Consider the following 17360-nt stretch of genomic DNA (forward strand, 5'->3'; position numbering starts at 1 on the left):
AATTAACTACACCAGTAATAGCCAATCAAAACCAAGATCATTTACATAATATACAGCATATACAAAAGTTCAGTTTCAGGCTGCAGATGATGTTTGGATCACTCAACATGTTTGGCAGACATGTTTAATGATAATCAGTACATATATTCAGAACGTATCATTTTATTTTTACATGGTTGAAAGTGATCGAATGGCCATTACTTTGAATCAGTATTAATTATGCTAATTTATGATTTAAAAATACGAATAATCAACACTCCTGGAAACATAATAAACAATTAGATGAACAAAAAATCTGACTTTCTGCAGCTTGATATTATTTAACACTTTACAACTTAGTCCTGCTGTCCATATATGTGGATGCAAACATGACAATTTTGAGTTGATTGATTGATTGATTGATTGATTGATTGATTGATTGATTGATTGATTGATTGATTGATTGAATGATTGATTGATTGATTGATTGATTGCATGTTTGTTAGGTGCTAATGGTTACAAATCAAAAAGGGAAATAGAAAAAGCACACTGCAGTCACGAGGTGGAAAATTCACTGATTAATTATGGCTGATTTCAATGAAAACAAACAAACAAAAAAACATTATAAGTGGACCTCAGGAAAAATAAATGCTACAAAAGGATACAATATGGCTCCTTTAATGCTCTATCCATACACCTTCAGCTTGTCAATCTGGGAAGTCCAAAAATACACTTCAACAGACTCAACCTCCATATAAGATAACAATGGAAAGACAAATTGTCCTCTGTCACTTCAGTAATGCATTCTCAATTTAGCATAGCCAGTGTAGAACTAGCATCTCCATCACACATCTGTAGTGTTCAGAGGAAGCTAACGTGAGCGTCTGAGTGTTCAGGGCATTTCCTGAAGGACACGACAATTCATCATAACTCTCTCTCTGATGGATCACACTCACATTCAGAATGAAAAGCCTCCAACTTGCAAAACAAAAGCAGTATATTGCTGAAACGTCTGGCGCACACTCTTAATCACAAAGAAGAACTTCTGTTATGTATTTTTCTTCTTCCAGTGCAGTCTGAGTTTGAAGAGCCTATTTGATTGATTGATGATTTAACAGCTTGGCTTTGGAGAAGGCCACACACATTGAGGAAACCAAATGCAGTGATGTATCTTTTTATCAGAGGAAGGTCATCTTTCACCACGCAGAAGATCCTGAGGTACGTTAAAATATGCATTGGCCCTCATTGCATCACCCAGTAAAAACAGACATCAAACGCGTCTCAAAAGAGCTTCAGTAAGCTTTCTCAACACTTCACCAGAGCAGAGAATACTGACCACCATTTAAAATCACTTCTTGTCAGAACGTCTCAAAGTAAAAGGTAAAACAAGATGCATTAATAATTAAACAAGGGATTTCTTTGCATTATTTGGTCCACATATGCATGTTTTAAATGAACAAAACCTAACTCCCCATACTTAATCTAACCAGTATTGTCATAAGAAGCAAATCTGGGATGAAAAACGCAATTGCTCTAGCAACCACGTCATTTCGTGGTGTCATGTGTCGACTCATTTGCTCTTCAAGATTCGAACCCTGGTCCTTTGCACATGTTACCGCACAATTTGATCGCATTCGAACAAGCTTGTAAATGTAGTTGGCTATGCAATGCAAATGTTAAAATGAATCATTTTCTATAATAAAAGTGTTTTAGATGTCATAAGATAGCATTGTGTGAGGAACAGGGCAAAAAGTAAGTATTTATCAACATAATTGTGAAAGTGAATAAAAATAATTGCTGTTGTAGTGCCTCAAGTGTTCATTTCACCATATATACACCACGATACTGTACAAGCCACCAAAATAATTTAGCAAAATGATTGGAGACAATGTAGCAATCATAACAAAGGTAATTTATGCCATATAATTTAGCAGATGGGTGATTCTAATGAAACCTTTTAAGAAATGTCCTGTGCTATTTTACTCCAAAATCAAAACAAACAAATATGTAATTATATTTTACATATGAATATATATTTTTACATTGACACATTATTTTCATAAAAATTACACACATTTTACCCCCAAATCTCATTACCGCAATACGAAAAAATATAGACATTGTGATATTCCCATTACGCAATGTTACCTATATGATTACAACAATGGGAATAGTAAAAGTTGAACGTCTGTATGTGATACGCTAATGATAATTAAGGTGAAAAATGTGCTTAAGTGTCTTGAAAATAGTTACAATGCAAACGATCTCTAATAGTCCACTACAACTATGTTTCCATCCAAGGATTTTTATTTTTGTGAAAAAGGTTTAGCTCATCAAAATGTTTTCCGCTATAGCTGATGGAAACGCAAATTAACGATAAAATTTCACAAGTGTCGAGATAAATGTTTTTCATTTAACGTAAGCGCATAAATCCTATATCAACACGTCAAATGTTGGAAAAACTAGGAGTAGTGGGCTAAAGCACACAGTGGTGGTGGCGTAGTGGGCTAAAGCACATAACTGGTAATCAGAAGGTTGGTGGTTTGATCCCCACAGCCACCACCATTGTGTCCTTGAGCAAGGCACTTAACTCCAGGTTGCTCCGGGGGGGATTGTCCCTGTAATAAGTGCTCTGTAAGTCGCTTTGGATAAAAGCGTCTGCCAAATGCTTAAATGTAAATGTAAATGTAAAAACTAGTTTGGAAATATTTTTAGCCAAGAATGGTATTAACGCAAAAACGTTACTTTGTCCTTACAACAAACATCATAGTGGAGAGGAACACTTGGACTGATGAGGAGACAAGACAATGACATTACCGTTATTCTTTTTAGCTTTTTCTCCCCAATTTGGAATGGCCAATTCCCAATGCGCTCTAAGTCCTCGTGGTGGTGTACTGACTCGCCTCAATCCAGGTGGCAGAGGACGAATCACAGTTGCCTCCGCGTCTGAGATCGTCAATCAGCGCATCTTATCAAGTGACTTGTTGAGCGTGTTACCGCGGAGATGTAGAGCGTGTGGAGGCTTCACACTATTCTCCGTGGCATCCACGCACAACTCGCCAGATGCCCACATTTGAGAACCACATTATAGCGACCATGAGAAGGTTAACCCATGTGACTCTACCCACCCAAGCAACTGGGCCAATTTGGTTGCTTAGGAAGCTTGAATGGAGTTACTCAGCACGCCCTGGATTCAAACTCGATACTCCAGGGGTGGTAGTCAGCGTCAATACTCGCTGATCTACCCAGACCCCATTTACCGTTATTCTTGAAGGAAGTTTTTCCAGACTTTTTATGGAAAAATTACTGCAGATAACGCTGGCTGTTGCGTATGGACTAATGCATGTGCGTCTCAAGCATTTCATGCTATCTAGTGTTTATTAACACATGTAAAAGAGAAAGAAATGAGCACATTTTCCTTAGGCAAGAAAACATTTGACACACATAATTGTGTGATTTGAGTAAAGTGAAGAGTTATAGTTTTTATGTGTTGTTCTAGGACTGCAGCCCCACGTTTCACAACATATTTTCTGCAGGGACAAATAAAAGTACAATGTGAATGGATTGTCCATATTTTTAATTCAAGAGTGTCAGTGTAATATAGGATTACTAGGCTCACCAGTTCCATTGTATTTTCCCAGGTATTCAAATACATTTTTTCTAATAATCCCAGATACAGATGAGCTACTTATTATTACTTACCATTTGATGTTATCTTCTGGTATTTCCTACTGTTGCCATTATGTGAAATTAAACAGTAAGCTGGCCAATTTCAAAACATCGTCTCCATACTCTCTTCATTTTACACAAATGTGGGGACATTTGTATAGCAATATACAACAGTGTGAACAGCATTAACTCACTCTATTTCACAGACCAGTTTCTATAGTTGCTACTGGTACGACTAGAAAAAGGGGGGATAGAAAGAAGAACAGATAAAAGAAAGTGGAGAGATACAAGGGACAGAGCCCATGTGGAAATGAGTAAGTCATGGAGGTGTTGTATGGTTAGCACACACTATAATGCTGAGAGGTGTCCGAGAGGTGAGTACTGAACAACAGACTTTCACTGTTCTGAGATAACAAAATACAATCACAGGTTGTATTACAACCACATGCTCACATATATTACTTTGTTTTATTGCAATGCAATGCCTTGACCCCGGTTTTGTTAGATGACATTTTTTTTACGTGCCATCATCTTTTATTTTTGCTGCTTTTTGGTAGACTTTATTGCTTTACCCTTGTCCCAAAACCAGACTTTCTGTCTTAAAATGTGAAAAATCATCATAAATATGATTGCAATTAAATATATTATAGTCTAAACAGAGTGTAATAAACAAACCATTACTGTATTCATTGTGTTCCATTTATTTATAGCAATTTGTACATAAATTACAAATCAAAACAAAATAAGAAAAATTCCTGAAAAGGCTGTGATGCCTGCATATCCACTCTTTAGACATTTTTTCTTTAGTAGACAAATGAAATAACTAGTGATGGTGTGAAAAGTGTGTTTTAATGGTCCACAATACAAAAAATGACAAAACACCCGACTCCCATTCTTCAAACCTCTCAAACAACAGACATTTAGTCATGATTAAGTCACTGGATTACTGGCATAAGAAGGATTTTAAGTGCTTGTTGGCTGGTTTACATTGTGTATCCCATCAGTTACAAAAGAGATGTGGCCAGAGGCATTAGGTGGCACAGACGATTTCACCAGTGCTAAAGAAGAGACTCAAGAACAGCCCTCGGGGACAGAAAACAACACGCATGACGGAGAGACAGAGACATAACAAAATACTGCCTTAATTTGACAAAATGACTGAGACAAAAATGTAGACAAAATAAGAAAGGTGGTAAAAGAAACCGTAGAGAAGACAGTTGTCGAGTGAAAAATAAAACCAGTGCTCCATAATTCAAATCCTAATTACACTGAAATCAGTGGAACCAACATAATCCACTGGCGCGCAAGAAAATGTAGCTAACTCTGATATAGTAGGTTGACTTTTCTTTGGCTAAAATTGGTCTGTGCTTACTGAAATGTGAAACAATGCCCCCAGTGGCCAAAGCAGTAACTGTCGTTGGGCATATGGGCACGTGTGAACTCCATTATCCAGGTGAAAAGTCCACAGAGGGGCGCCAAAAGCAAGTTGTTTTCAGCTGTACTGGCTTTAATACAGTGGAGGGTTATTGCATATTTTATCACTGTAACCTCCAAACTAAAACAACAAACCTAAACCTAACTTAGAGTAGAGTAGAAATGTAATGTTAGAGGAAAAACTGCAACATCCGAATTGTACGCATCACTGATTATGCAAACGCGATTACCTCCTGGTTTCAACGTGGGATTCGAACCCGGGTCTCCCACAGTGCTGAAGCAAAGCGCTTCTAGTCATGCCACAAGGGTAGGTAAACACACTGGAGCTGATACAAACTGGAGTAAATACACTGGAGCCTATGAAAAATGTCTGAGAGGAGTTGCCGCTTGTTGGTGAGTCAGCATAATTTGGCTGATCCTAGGGTACTGGAACTACAGGACCTTGCCAACTTCCCATGCAGCCATGTTCTTCAAATAATAGCTCTTGTAAGCTTACTTTTTATAGGTCCTTTGGAAATCGAGCAACTAGATGCTTATACTTTGGAGTCAAACATAATAATACCATCTCATGTTTTTATTGATCACTTCACTTCACTGTAGCTCTCAAGCCTTAATCTGACCATGACCCTGACAACAGGCCAATGACAGCCCATTCAAGCTTGAGCACTCAAGATTTGGTAATAGCAAAGCAGACATCAGACACATTGTACATGTTCTTTGTTACAATGCTCCTAATAGATGGAGAAGACCATTTTAGCAGATGTGCAAATGGATACAAATTTGTCATTGCATATCCGAATTTTAAATGAAAAACGCAACCGAAACTGTTGCAAAGAACAGCCCTGCTCATGTCACGTATAGTGCTGGCAAATGTGCAAGTAAATCTCATATCAAAGAGTTAATCTTTAAAACTCCATTGACCAGTTCTTCCTCAGAAGTGCTCATTGTAGCAGCCTGGAACCTTGTAAACAAAACTTTGGTATCAAGGTTAAGCTGATAAAAACCAATATGCTATATGGCCTGTCTTGAGTGATCTAGCCAACTTAGCGTACAATATACATAAGACCATCTGTGGGCCATCTGAGGCTGAGACTAACAGTGGCCAAAATGCCAATCCATTAACACCTAAAATCCAATGTTTTTTAATAGGTTTGAAGTCTAACAGTTACAAAGCCAGAAATCCTTCCAACAACTGTTTGCATTTGGTAGAAAAAACTGCACTTGAAGGATATAGTATATCACACAATGGCCAATGTCACAGACGAAGACACGAGAGACTGGAGCACTGATGGATTCTGGGAGATTGAAACAAGTATAGAAGACCCCAGTTGTGTAAAGAGTGTAGATGAATTACAGGAAAAAGAGAACTGCAGTCCTCCTTCACCATCAGCATGTCAAAGCTCATGAGGACCACATTCATCATATCACCAGCACGCATGTCGGATTTCCATCTTAGACGCGGCTAGAGTTCACGTCTTACTTACCACTAATATGTATGTCTCCACTTTCCTGCCTTTTATCTTTTATTCAGCCATACTGACCAAAAAAAACAAAAGGTGACACATCACACTCTCTCTGGTGTTTCGAAATATTCAGTTCTTTCAGATTCGCAATTTGAAACGTGACCTCAAAGTTTGACCCGATGAAATGTGGTTTCAAACAAGATGGCAAAAGCTGTTTGACAAACATGACTATCTAGAGGTTATTCCGAGACACGGCGGATGAAACCCATAAACCTGCATCTCACGGAGTAACAGCTCTACGCTTCAAAATCTTTCTCAGGAGTTAGCAGGTTAGCGGATACACACACCTTTAGGACGAGGTTAGGACGCAGGACTGTGCGGGTCTGTAGTGCAGAGGGGTTAATAGTCCAGTGAAGACTGGCACCAGTGAGTTGCACTAATACACTTGGCAGCCAATTCAGTGTCAAAGCGTAATTCCCTGAGGGGTGGAAGGACACTGCGTAATCTGTATTCAGCCCTGACATTGTCCACATCTGATACGGAACATTAGTTGCTAACTCCCTCTATAGACTAGTGTCCTTCAGTTTATATCACTTTATGTTAATAGAAAAAAAATTACATACAACATCATTTGTCATAGTTACGGCAGCCAGTGGATGGCTGATTTAAATGCATGTGTTTACTGTTAGGGGTGGGACGGGAGGTGTCTCTTTTGGCCTTATTGATCTTTGATCCACTCTCTACCCCTCCTGCCCTGAACTGTTTTATTTAGCCTTTTGATGACAGCAGCTTTTAGAGCAAAACTCGGTCCAGAAAGGCTGTTGAAAGCAGGGTGCTTGACAATGTCGTAAGCTGCCTAAAATTGGTGGACAACAAGAGCATCAAATTGCCATTGATGGTCAGATCGCCAGCCCAAGCAAAGTGCAGTTAAAATGGTAAATATTGTAGCTGGAAACAATTTCCCAAACTCTGACCAACATTTAACATTTGGTTTCATAGATTCCTCAGTTAAATTTTATTTAACCCAGCATAGCGTTTGTGTAAAGCAGTTCAATAATATGTAATATCCATTACTTATGTGAAAAAGCTACTCATAACAATAGCTGACACGCTGAACTACAACAACAACAGTTTTGGACAACATGCATAATAATGGTCACATCTTGCTAAAGTCACACAAAAAAAGCCAAGGCTAGTTGTTAGCTTGTTGCTAACACTTTTGGAACAAATGTAGCAATTTTCTAAGCAATTATCTGACCTGTAATATATTTTTTTTTCTTAAAGCTGATGCAATTTCTGAGGCACTTGGGCACCAAACGGAATTGCAAAAATAAACTTCGTTTCAAAAAAGCTTTTTAAATGCACTCCTGTCTGCCATTGGTCAAACAAAGAGATAGCCCCGCGCCCCGCTCATGCCATTGGTTGAGTAATGTTGTTGGGTCGGGTCTAACAGGTCACTCAAAAGAAACAACAATTTTCATTGTGGAACAGAAATGCATCCCACAAAAATATTCACCTTTTTTAAGCATAGCAAAAATGCAACTCTAGTCATTAGCTGTCAAACTTTTACTATATTCAAACAGTGTAGTAAATATTCAGTAAATCATGGACAAACTTTTCCAAATGAATTTGCACTTGTTTTCTGTGCTGTTCTGTCATAAAATAAATAAATATATAAAATTCAAATTTCTTAAACAATCATTGCAATTTTGCAAAGTATTTGCAAAATTCACCCCACATGTATAGTAAATGCATAAAAAAATTAAATATAAAAAATAAATATCAATGCTTGGGTCTCTGAGTTTCAACTTTGTATCAAATTTTCCTCTTCAAATTCCTCGGGAGAAATAAAAATACACACAAATAATTCTTTACATCCACTGATGAGTCAAAACATTATGACCACTCACAGGTGAAGCGAAAAACATTGATCATCAACAAGGCCACATGGAGTGGTTGTGTGGTGGGCAAAGCACCTATCTGTTAATCAGAAGGTCACTGGTTCGAGCCCCACGGCCACCACCATTGTGTCCTTGAGCAAGTCACTTCACTCCAGGTTGCTCCGGGGGGGATTGTCCCTGTAATAAGTGCACTGTAAGTCGCTTTGGATAAAAGCATCCGCCAAATGCATAAATGTCAAGATTTGGGTAGATTAGATAGTAAGCAAACAATCAGTTCTCGTAGTCAATGTGTTGAATGAGGAGAAATGGGCAGGAGTAAAGACCTGAGCGACATTGACAAGGACCAAATTATTATGGCCAGACGACTGTGTCAGAGCATCTCTGAAACGGAAATGCTTGTGGGGTTCTCCCGGTCAGCAGTGGTGAGTACTTACCGACAGTGGTCCGAGGAGAGACAAACCGCAAACCGGCGACAGGGTGTTGGAAGCTCAAGGATCACTGATGCATGAGGGCAAAGAAGGCTATCCCATCTGGTCTGAACCGACAGAAGGTCTACTGTGGCACAAGTCACAGAAAATGTTAATGATGGTTACGGGAGGAATGTGTCACAACACACATTGCTGTGCATAGGGCTGTGTAGCCACAGACCAGTCAGAGTGCCACGATGACCCCTATCCACCGTTGAAAGCACGTACAATGAGCACACAAGCGTCGGAACTGGTTTATGGAGCAGTGGAAGAGTTTCGCCTGGTACGATGAGTTCTGTTTTTTTTTTTTCATCATGTGGATGGCTGTGTACATGTGCATCGTTTACTTGGGAAAGTGATGGCACCAGGATGAACTGTGGGAAGATGACAAGCCATGGAGGGAGTGTGAAGCTCTGGGCAATGTTCTGCTGGGAAACCTCCATTTGGTCTTGTTTTAATCTAACTGCTGTCTATGAGAAACAATTGGGATGTTAAAGACATTTTCCATCCCTATGTTTTTTTTTTTTGTGTATATCAATAGCAGAACCTTGTGATGTGATCATTGTTTGGAATAATGTCATCTACATCGTCCTCTTCCCTTCAGATTTGACTGTTAAAATACGGCCCACTTCCACCTATCGGCGAGTTTCTATTTTGCTGTCTGTGTCCCAGACAAATGCCCTCTTGATTTAACGTTCACTTCAATCGACCAACTCTCTCACTCATAAGACACACATCCATCTTTGGTGTCACACACTCCTGAACCCAGACGACCTTTGACCTCCATTTCCTCAAAGCATGAGGGTGATGCCACTAAAGGAGACAGACAGGATAGTCAGATAGCAATCTAACTGATCAATACAATCTAACTGATTGTCTACGCATCACCAATACACACACATGCTTAATGCTGCCGGGAGCCAATTTACACTTCAAAGTGTACGCACACACACGTACACACACCAATCACTATAACAAAAAGGTCTGAGCAATTTAACAATATTTATGCTATATTTACGATAATTCTGCTGATAATTTAAAATTAAGAAACAATGTGAATATTATGATGCTTTTTATTTGGTCATTCATTTTCGTATAGATTACACCATTCGTTTCATATACTCTGGGATATGTTTTACAGGCATCTTTGAAGAAGAAAAAAAAAAATCACCCTTTTAAGCCATTTCACAGCAAATACATAAATATTGAGTTATATATTGAATATGGCTGACAACAATCGAGCTGTGTTTTAGCTCTATTGGCCAACCCTTATTATGACTGCCCCTAAATGAATGTCATTGTTGTCTTAGAAACTTGTTTTTACATTGTAATGTTAATTGAAACTAAAATAACTAAAATCACTAAAATTGGCCTCCAAAGCAAACACAGCCCGGCTGAAAGTTCATGATGGTTTCTATGATAATCTGAGGGTGCTGTCTTAATTGAAGTATCTTGTGTTAATTTATAGTGTCTAATTGTTCTATCCTTAATTAAAAAGGCTTAGTGCGGCATCACGCTGAGATAGACTTCATAACGTTGATTAGGTTGTGCTAATTACATTTAATTTGCAATTATTTTCACACACAGTTATGGTAACCTTTATAGCATAACCCCACCAATTCCCACCCACTCACAGAGCAGATCGCAAACGCTGTTTAACTAACAGGTTATAACTGTGAATTCAAGCTGTTATGTGTGGGCTAGACTAACATCAGTAATGATATGCTCACAGTCTAATTACATTTGAAAATATAAAGATGCCTGGTTAGAATTTCAATCTCTCTCTCTCTCTCTCAGTCTTCAGAAGAGATGTTTTAGGTTCTAAGTCTTCGGTTCTTATTTTTCCCAGCTGGACTCGTTCCAGGTGGCACGTGTCCTTTAGAAGAGCTTCAAACCTATAGGCGCTCGTACAGTACATTCATTGACTGACTTGTAGTGGGACACTCGTATGGGTTTATGACAGAAAGACAGAGTCACAGGGCACTTCTCTAGTGTACGTGCTGGTGACAGACTGATCCAGCACTCAGACATGTCATCTGCAGTCAGGCGGGGCCCTGTGGATCCATGAGCCAGCTGGCAGCGGCCCCTCTAGAGAGCAGAACTCTATAAACATAAGTGGAGGAAAAGGACACTACACCACCTCTCCCTTTATCTTACAGTACTGATTAACAGCAGCATCGCCACTATCTATTGTACTTAAACAGCTAACAGTTTTCTATTCTATTCTGTTCTATTCTAATTTTTATTGTGCCGTATTCCTTACTGTTACATACCTTGACTGTATGCTGTTTAAATGTATCTTGTTGTTGTGTTGCATAATATTTTGCCCTGTTTTATTCTGTAATATTATTCTTAATTCTATTCTTGCCTATTCAATTCTGTTCTAGGGTTTTCCATTCAATACTGGTCTGCACTACTCTTCTATTAATTTCTATTCTGTTCTTCTTCACCACTGTGTTCTATTCTGTTCTATATTACTATTTTCAATGCTATTCCAATCTATTGTGTTTTACTCTATACTGGTTTGTTCTATTCTATATTCTATTTTCTATCGTTCTCTATTCCTTACTGTTCCGATCTGCTCTGTACATGTCTTTCTATTCTATTCTGTACTTTTGTATTTCATTCCATTCTGCTGCAAGAGCTATTGGCAAGGGCCAGAATGAAGATTAAGCCTTCCAAATTATGTAGTCTTTCTATTAGAATGGGGGGTAAGGGACGGTCAGATTTAATTTGAGGTGGAGGGGGAAAGAATTTTGGTTGTGGCAGAGTAGCCTATTCAAAGTTTAAGGAGAGTATACATGGCAGATATTTCAGACAAATACATGGCAGAGTTCGTCCTGAAGCAACTGAAAGAGGGCCTGGATAAGATAGACAATTGTCTTCTCCCAGGCAAATTCAAGGTTTAGTGTTATCAATATACACTACAGCTGATGTAGCCACTAAAAATGTGTGATATTTCTGCGGCAGAAATGGATGCAGCATTGTTTGGAAGAAATGCTTTACAACTGCCTCTAAAATCACTCTCTGGGCTACAAGCAGGAAAAGACCAGGCTTGTTGTGGAGATATGGGAATCGACAGACCAGGCAGTGAGGGCAGGTCAAGTCCAAGTCCAAACAAGCAGAACTTGGAAGGCAGAGGAGGTCGTAAACCAGGCAGTTTCAAGACTGAAGCATCAAGAGAACAGGCCTTGGATGGGGGTGGTTCACAAACGTTGGTCAGCAGCAGCAAAGGTGCTGGACAATATGGGAGGGTACATCTGATAGAGTGTTAGGATGGGCTGACCTGTGGAAGGTACCCCAGGCCAGGCTAAGTTTTCTAATAAGATCCACCAACGATATCCTACCAAGCCCTGGGAATTTGTCTCTGTGGTATGGTAAAGAGGAGAGTTGACCTCTCTGTGAGGCCCCAAGAGCAAACTTGCAGCACATATTGGTTGGGTGCAAGACTGCCCTGGCACAAGGATGGTACAGGTGGCAGTATGATCAGATCCTACGGAAGCTGATAGAGATCTTAGAGATGCATAGTAAACAAAGGCAACCATGCTCCTTTTTGTTCAAAAGGGAGGTGCTGGACAAGGCACAGCATGGAGGGAAGCAAAGATCAAGCTTGGCACCTGGAAGTGATTGGTCAATGATGGTCAGCCTTGGCCAGCAGCTAAAATTTCCTACTGAGGTCGCCATTACCTCCTTGAGGCCGGATGTAGTGTTGCGCTTACTGTTCCATGGGAAGAGGGTCTGGAGACAGCGTATGAGAGGAAGAAGCTAAAATATGCTGATCTGGAAACAGAGTGTAGGGAAAATGGATGGAGGGCTGCCACCTACCCTGTGGAGGTTGGGTACCGAGGATTTATGGGAATGTCAATTCTAAACCTATTTAGAGATATTGGCATCATAGGAGCAGCTTTAAAAAAGGTTGTTGAAGGAATTGGCAGAGGAAGCTGAGAAAGGGAGTTTCTGGCTATGGTTAAGAAGGAAGGACAAAAAGTGGGGGTTCAAAAGTAGAAAAAATTAGGAATAGGGAACCTGGGTGAAATGTGGTGAGGGCTTGTGCTGAGGTAATATGCCATACAGAACCGGTGGCACTAAGTTACTGAGAAATATGGTTTCAGTGCCAGTAGGGCACTGGTTACGCATCTCGGTTCCAGTTGGCCAACAGGCTGGTACGTATGGTTGTGTCGAGGTATTATGACATACAGAACCCTGGCTGAAAATAATTCATGAAGGAAGGATGACTGGATAGGAAGACAAGGATGAGAGGAGTTGGAGGGGATCAGGTGTCCAGCTGCGGGAGGTGGCAGAGAGACGTCCCTGACCACTGCCACACCACCAGGAGAAGTTCTAGGATTAATGGGTGAAGCATTGAAGATAGGTGGCTACCGGCTGATGACCCCGCAGCTGGGCTGAAGGTACTGGTGGATGTGCAGCAGGCAATAATGTCCAGCAGGTTATTACAGCAAACTGTGCATCTGTTTTGCTCCAATATATTCAGTTTAATTCTATTGTATGTCACTGTATTGAATTCTATTTGGCTCTTTTATATTCTATTATGCTTTGTTCTATTCTATAATACTATTTTAAATTCTTTATTTCAAGTGTCTTCCATTCAATACGGGTCTGTTTTACTCATATATTTCTATTCTGTTTTACCGTTGTGTTCTATTCCATTCTGCTCAATTTTGTTCTATTTTTAAGTTGTGCTTCATTCTATTCTATATGACTATTTTCTATGTTATTCCATTACATTGTTATTTTGTACTGGTCTTATACTATACTATTCCATTCTTTTCTACATTACAGTTCCAATCTATTCTGCTCTATTCTATCATTATTACTCCACTGAAGATTTTATGTAAATCATGTGAGCAATGTTATTATTATTATTATTATTATTATTATTATTATTATTATTGTTATTATTATTTATACTACTACTATTGAACAGTTTGGTTTGTTGTAAGAAGTGCTCCTGTTTCTCCGAAGTTCCAGAGCAGAGCATATACATGTGATGGGAAGGAAATGGCTTTATTGGCCGTTTCCTTTGAAGCAGGCTCTGGAGGTATGTATTGATATTTGGGAAAACCGATGGTGTGCTTAATCACTTTGATATTTTTATAGAGTGAAGGAAATTGATGCCTGCCTCTAACGATCCTCAGAATAAAGTGTGATGACATCACGTCGACTCCATCATAGCAGCTCACTGGAGCTCGGCTAACACAGCTATACACTGATCAATGACAGAGAGAGAGAGAGAGAGAGAGGAGAGAGAGAGAGAGAGAGAGAGAGAGAGATGTCTAACAGGTTAGCAGACCAAATACATACACCAGAAATCGGACATCGAATTCTGTGTCTTTCTAGCTGTCAAGGCCAGGTTGCCAGGTTGATCTGAATTCTCTTTCCAGCACACTGCAGATCAGATGGTCAAGATGAACAAGTTCTTTTGTCATCTAATTATGTTCTTCACTATTTAATGTGCTTAAGCAGTTCTCTATTCTACTCTATCTTTTCTATTTTATTCTATTCTGTACCACTTTACTCACTTCTGCTCTATCATGTTCTGTTCTATTCCACCCTGTTCAATTTTATTATGTGATCTCCATTCTATATAATATGTGCTCTGTTCTACTACACTGTTTCACTCTATCATGTTCTATTTATTTCTGTTATTTTCATTATGTTCCAGTCTATAATGTTCTATTCTATTCTATTTCATTATGGTATACTCCACCCTGTTCTATTATACGATGTTCCATTCTGTTATATTAACTATATTCCATTATTTTCTGTTTCTCCTGTTCTGTTCTATTATATGCATTATGTTCTGAACTATTACAGCGTTTTAGTATATTATGTTCCATTCCAATCAATTCCATTCTATGACTATTTGTTCTTTTCCACCCAGTTCTACTGTATTATATTATGTTCAAATCTATTCTATAATCTATGTTCCATTCCATTCCACTCTATTTCATTCTCACTCAGTTTCATTGTATTATATTCTGATCTATTTTGTTTTATTCTATTCAGTTATGTTCTAATCAATGTCATATTCTATTCTTTACAGTTCAGTTAATTTCTATTATGTTCTAGCCTATAATGTTCTATTCTATTCAGTTTTATTCTAGTATGTTCCACCCTGGTCTATTCTAATATACAGTTCTGTTCTGTTATATTTTTTATATATATATTTTGTACCACTCCATTGTTATTAAGTTCCTTTCCACCTAACCCTACTCTATCATATCTGTTCTTTTCCACCGGTTCTTTTAAATTATGTTCCATTCCATTCAGCTCTGTTTTATTCATTTAATGTTCACTTCTATTCTGTTTTATTGTATTATGCTCTGATCTATTATTATTATTCTATTATTCTAAGCAATACTGTATTCTATTCTATACAGTTCTGTTTTATTTTATTATGTTCCAGCCTATAATGCTCTATTCTATTACTTTTTATTCTAGCATATTCCACTATGTTCCATTCTGTTCAATATGTGAGTACCATTATATTGTTCTATTATCTTCTCTTCCAGTAATCCACTGTGTTCTGTCCTAACCTGATCTATTCTATTCTATTCTATTCTATCTATTAAACGGTTAAGAAGAATACAAATCTACCAGAAAGATCACAAATCCCATCACTTTCTCAGTTCAAGCTAAACCGCCCAGGTTTGACCTAACTTCTCTTCCCAGTGCACTGCAGTCAGACATCTCCAGGTCACCCAGTGAAGAGACACAAGCACGGTTATCTTCTAATTATTTTCTTGGAATAACCCACTGTGAAACACAGTCTTGTTCACTCCCACGCACAGACACGGACGCACCCCCAGCTCTCCCGGTGGGGGTGAAGGGTGAAGGACAGTGAAGTTGGTTTGAGAGGAGACAGGATCTGTTTAACGATTCAGTGAAGAAAGCCAACAGAGGCCTGGGGAGAAAGGGCAAGGAGAACTTGTCAAAGAGTCAATCAAAGGCCCTGACCAGACTGAGGGGGAGTGCAGGCCTTCACGCGGGTCAACCAACGTTTGTCTAGCTTGAACAACACACTCCATCTCTCAGCAGGAGAGGATGATATTAAAGTCAACATGACATTAATACTGACCTTATTTACTTCATTGTTAAATTTTCCTGGTTGTATTTTGCCCGATTCATCAGTGCACATCATTCCAAAGGAAACAAGTCTTAAAATTTCAGAAAAATGTAGAAGTTTGCTCCGCAACTGAAACGACTCTCTTTGTTAGCTGACATCACTGATGTGTGGAAAGAAATAATAATAACCAATAGCCAAACAGCACAATCGTGAACCATCATTTGCTACTTGCTAGTCAGTTGCAGTTGGTATTGAGGGAGGGACATTGTTATTCTAGAGAGCATTAAATTGGACAAAATCAGAGTAGTGCAAGGTGAGTCACCAATATTTTTGGTCTGTTGTTTCAGAAGAGAAAGACTAAGTGTGTCTATCTGCTTTAAAGGGGTCATGACTTGTATACTTATATATACACACACACACATATATATATATATATATATATATATATATATATATATATATATATATCCCTAAGGACCACTGATAGTGTTATTAAGTTTTTTGTTTTTGCATCAAAACATATGATCATTTTCCACCCTGTCTCTGGCCCTCTGACTGAAACACTCAGTTTTGTCATAAGCACCACCTTAAAACTTCAGCATAAACACCCACTGTTATGATTGGCTAACAGTGTGCAGCCCCTTGAAATCAGCCATATTTGAAACTCAATCAAAAAATAATGAACAAGAATTTCAGGGTTTACACACAACACACATCCAACACTTTGCATCTGAATATATTAAACTGTTCATCTCAAGCACAACTGTTATCACCATAAACTATCAAATAGTCATGACATTTGAAATATTAATTAATGAAACTGTTTACTTACTGTTTTGCGATAAGGTCCAAGTATTTTTAACTACACTGGCCTTCAATAATAGTTGCTTTGCTAATAGCAGGAGATGCATCAAAACTGTCAAAGACGTCCATCTAGCGCATGTTTTCACACCAACAATTAAAAATAGCACCAATGGCCAAGAAATACATCCATGACAAGTTTGTGCGCAAACCAAAAATATGCAGCAGCTGAATGAAACTGAATGGCTTCTCCTCTTTAGAGTTGTAACTTGACACCACATCTTTTAAAAGTGACTTGAGATATTTATCAAGTGGTCAACGATGTCTGCCTAAAGCATACATTTGTAAAAAATAAAAAAATCCAAAATAGTCCTGATGGGTCCCCATTGGTGTTCAGGAATAGTTAGCAACACTACGCCTGTTCTGCTCTCTCTCTGAGAGTCTGAACTGAGTGCCAGTGTGCTGGGCCAAGGGTGATGATTTTAAGTAGGTGCGGAGGTTTTGTCAATGTAGAGGCAGTCATAAATTAATGTACCTGTTGTGACGTAGGGTAGTCAGA

At 38.7% G+C, this 17360-nt stretch overlaps 1 protein-coding gene across 2 annotated transcripts in view; it reads right to left on the reverse strand.

Annotated features, from left to right (window-relative positions):
* LOC127638236 (WW domain-containing oxidoreductase-like) overlaps positions 1–17360 on the reverse strand; it is a 401462-nt gene that overhangs the window by 158373 nt on the left and 225729 nt on the right. The gene's annotated exons all lie outside the window — the stretch shown is intronic.

Source organism: Xyrauchen texanus, chromosome 46 (assembly GCF_025860055.1).
Source record: "Xyrauchen texanus isolate HMW12.3.18 chromosome 46, RBS_HiC_50CHRs, whole genome shotgun sequence".
NCBI classification, from domain to species: domain Eukaryota; kingdom Metazoa; phylum Chordata; class Actinopteri; order Cypriniformes; family Catostomidae; genus Xyrauchen; species Xyrauchen texanus.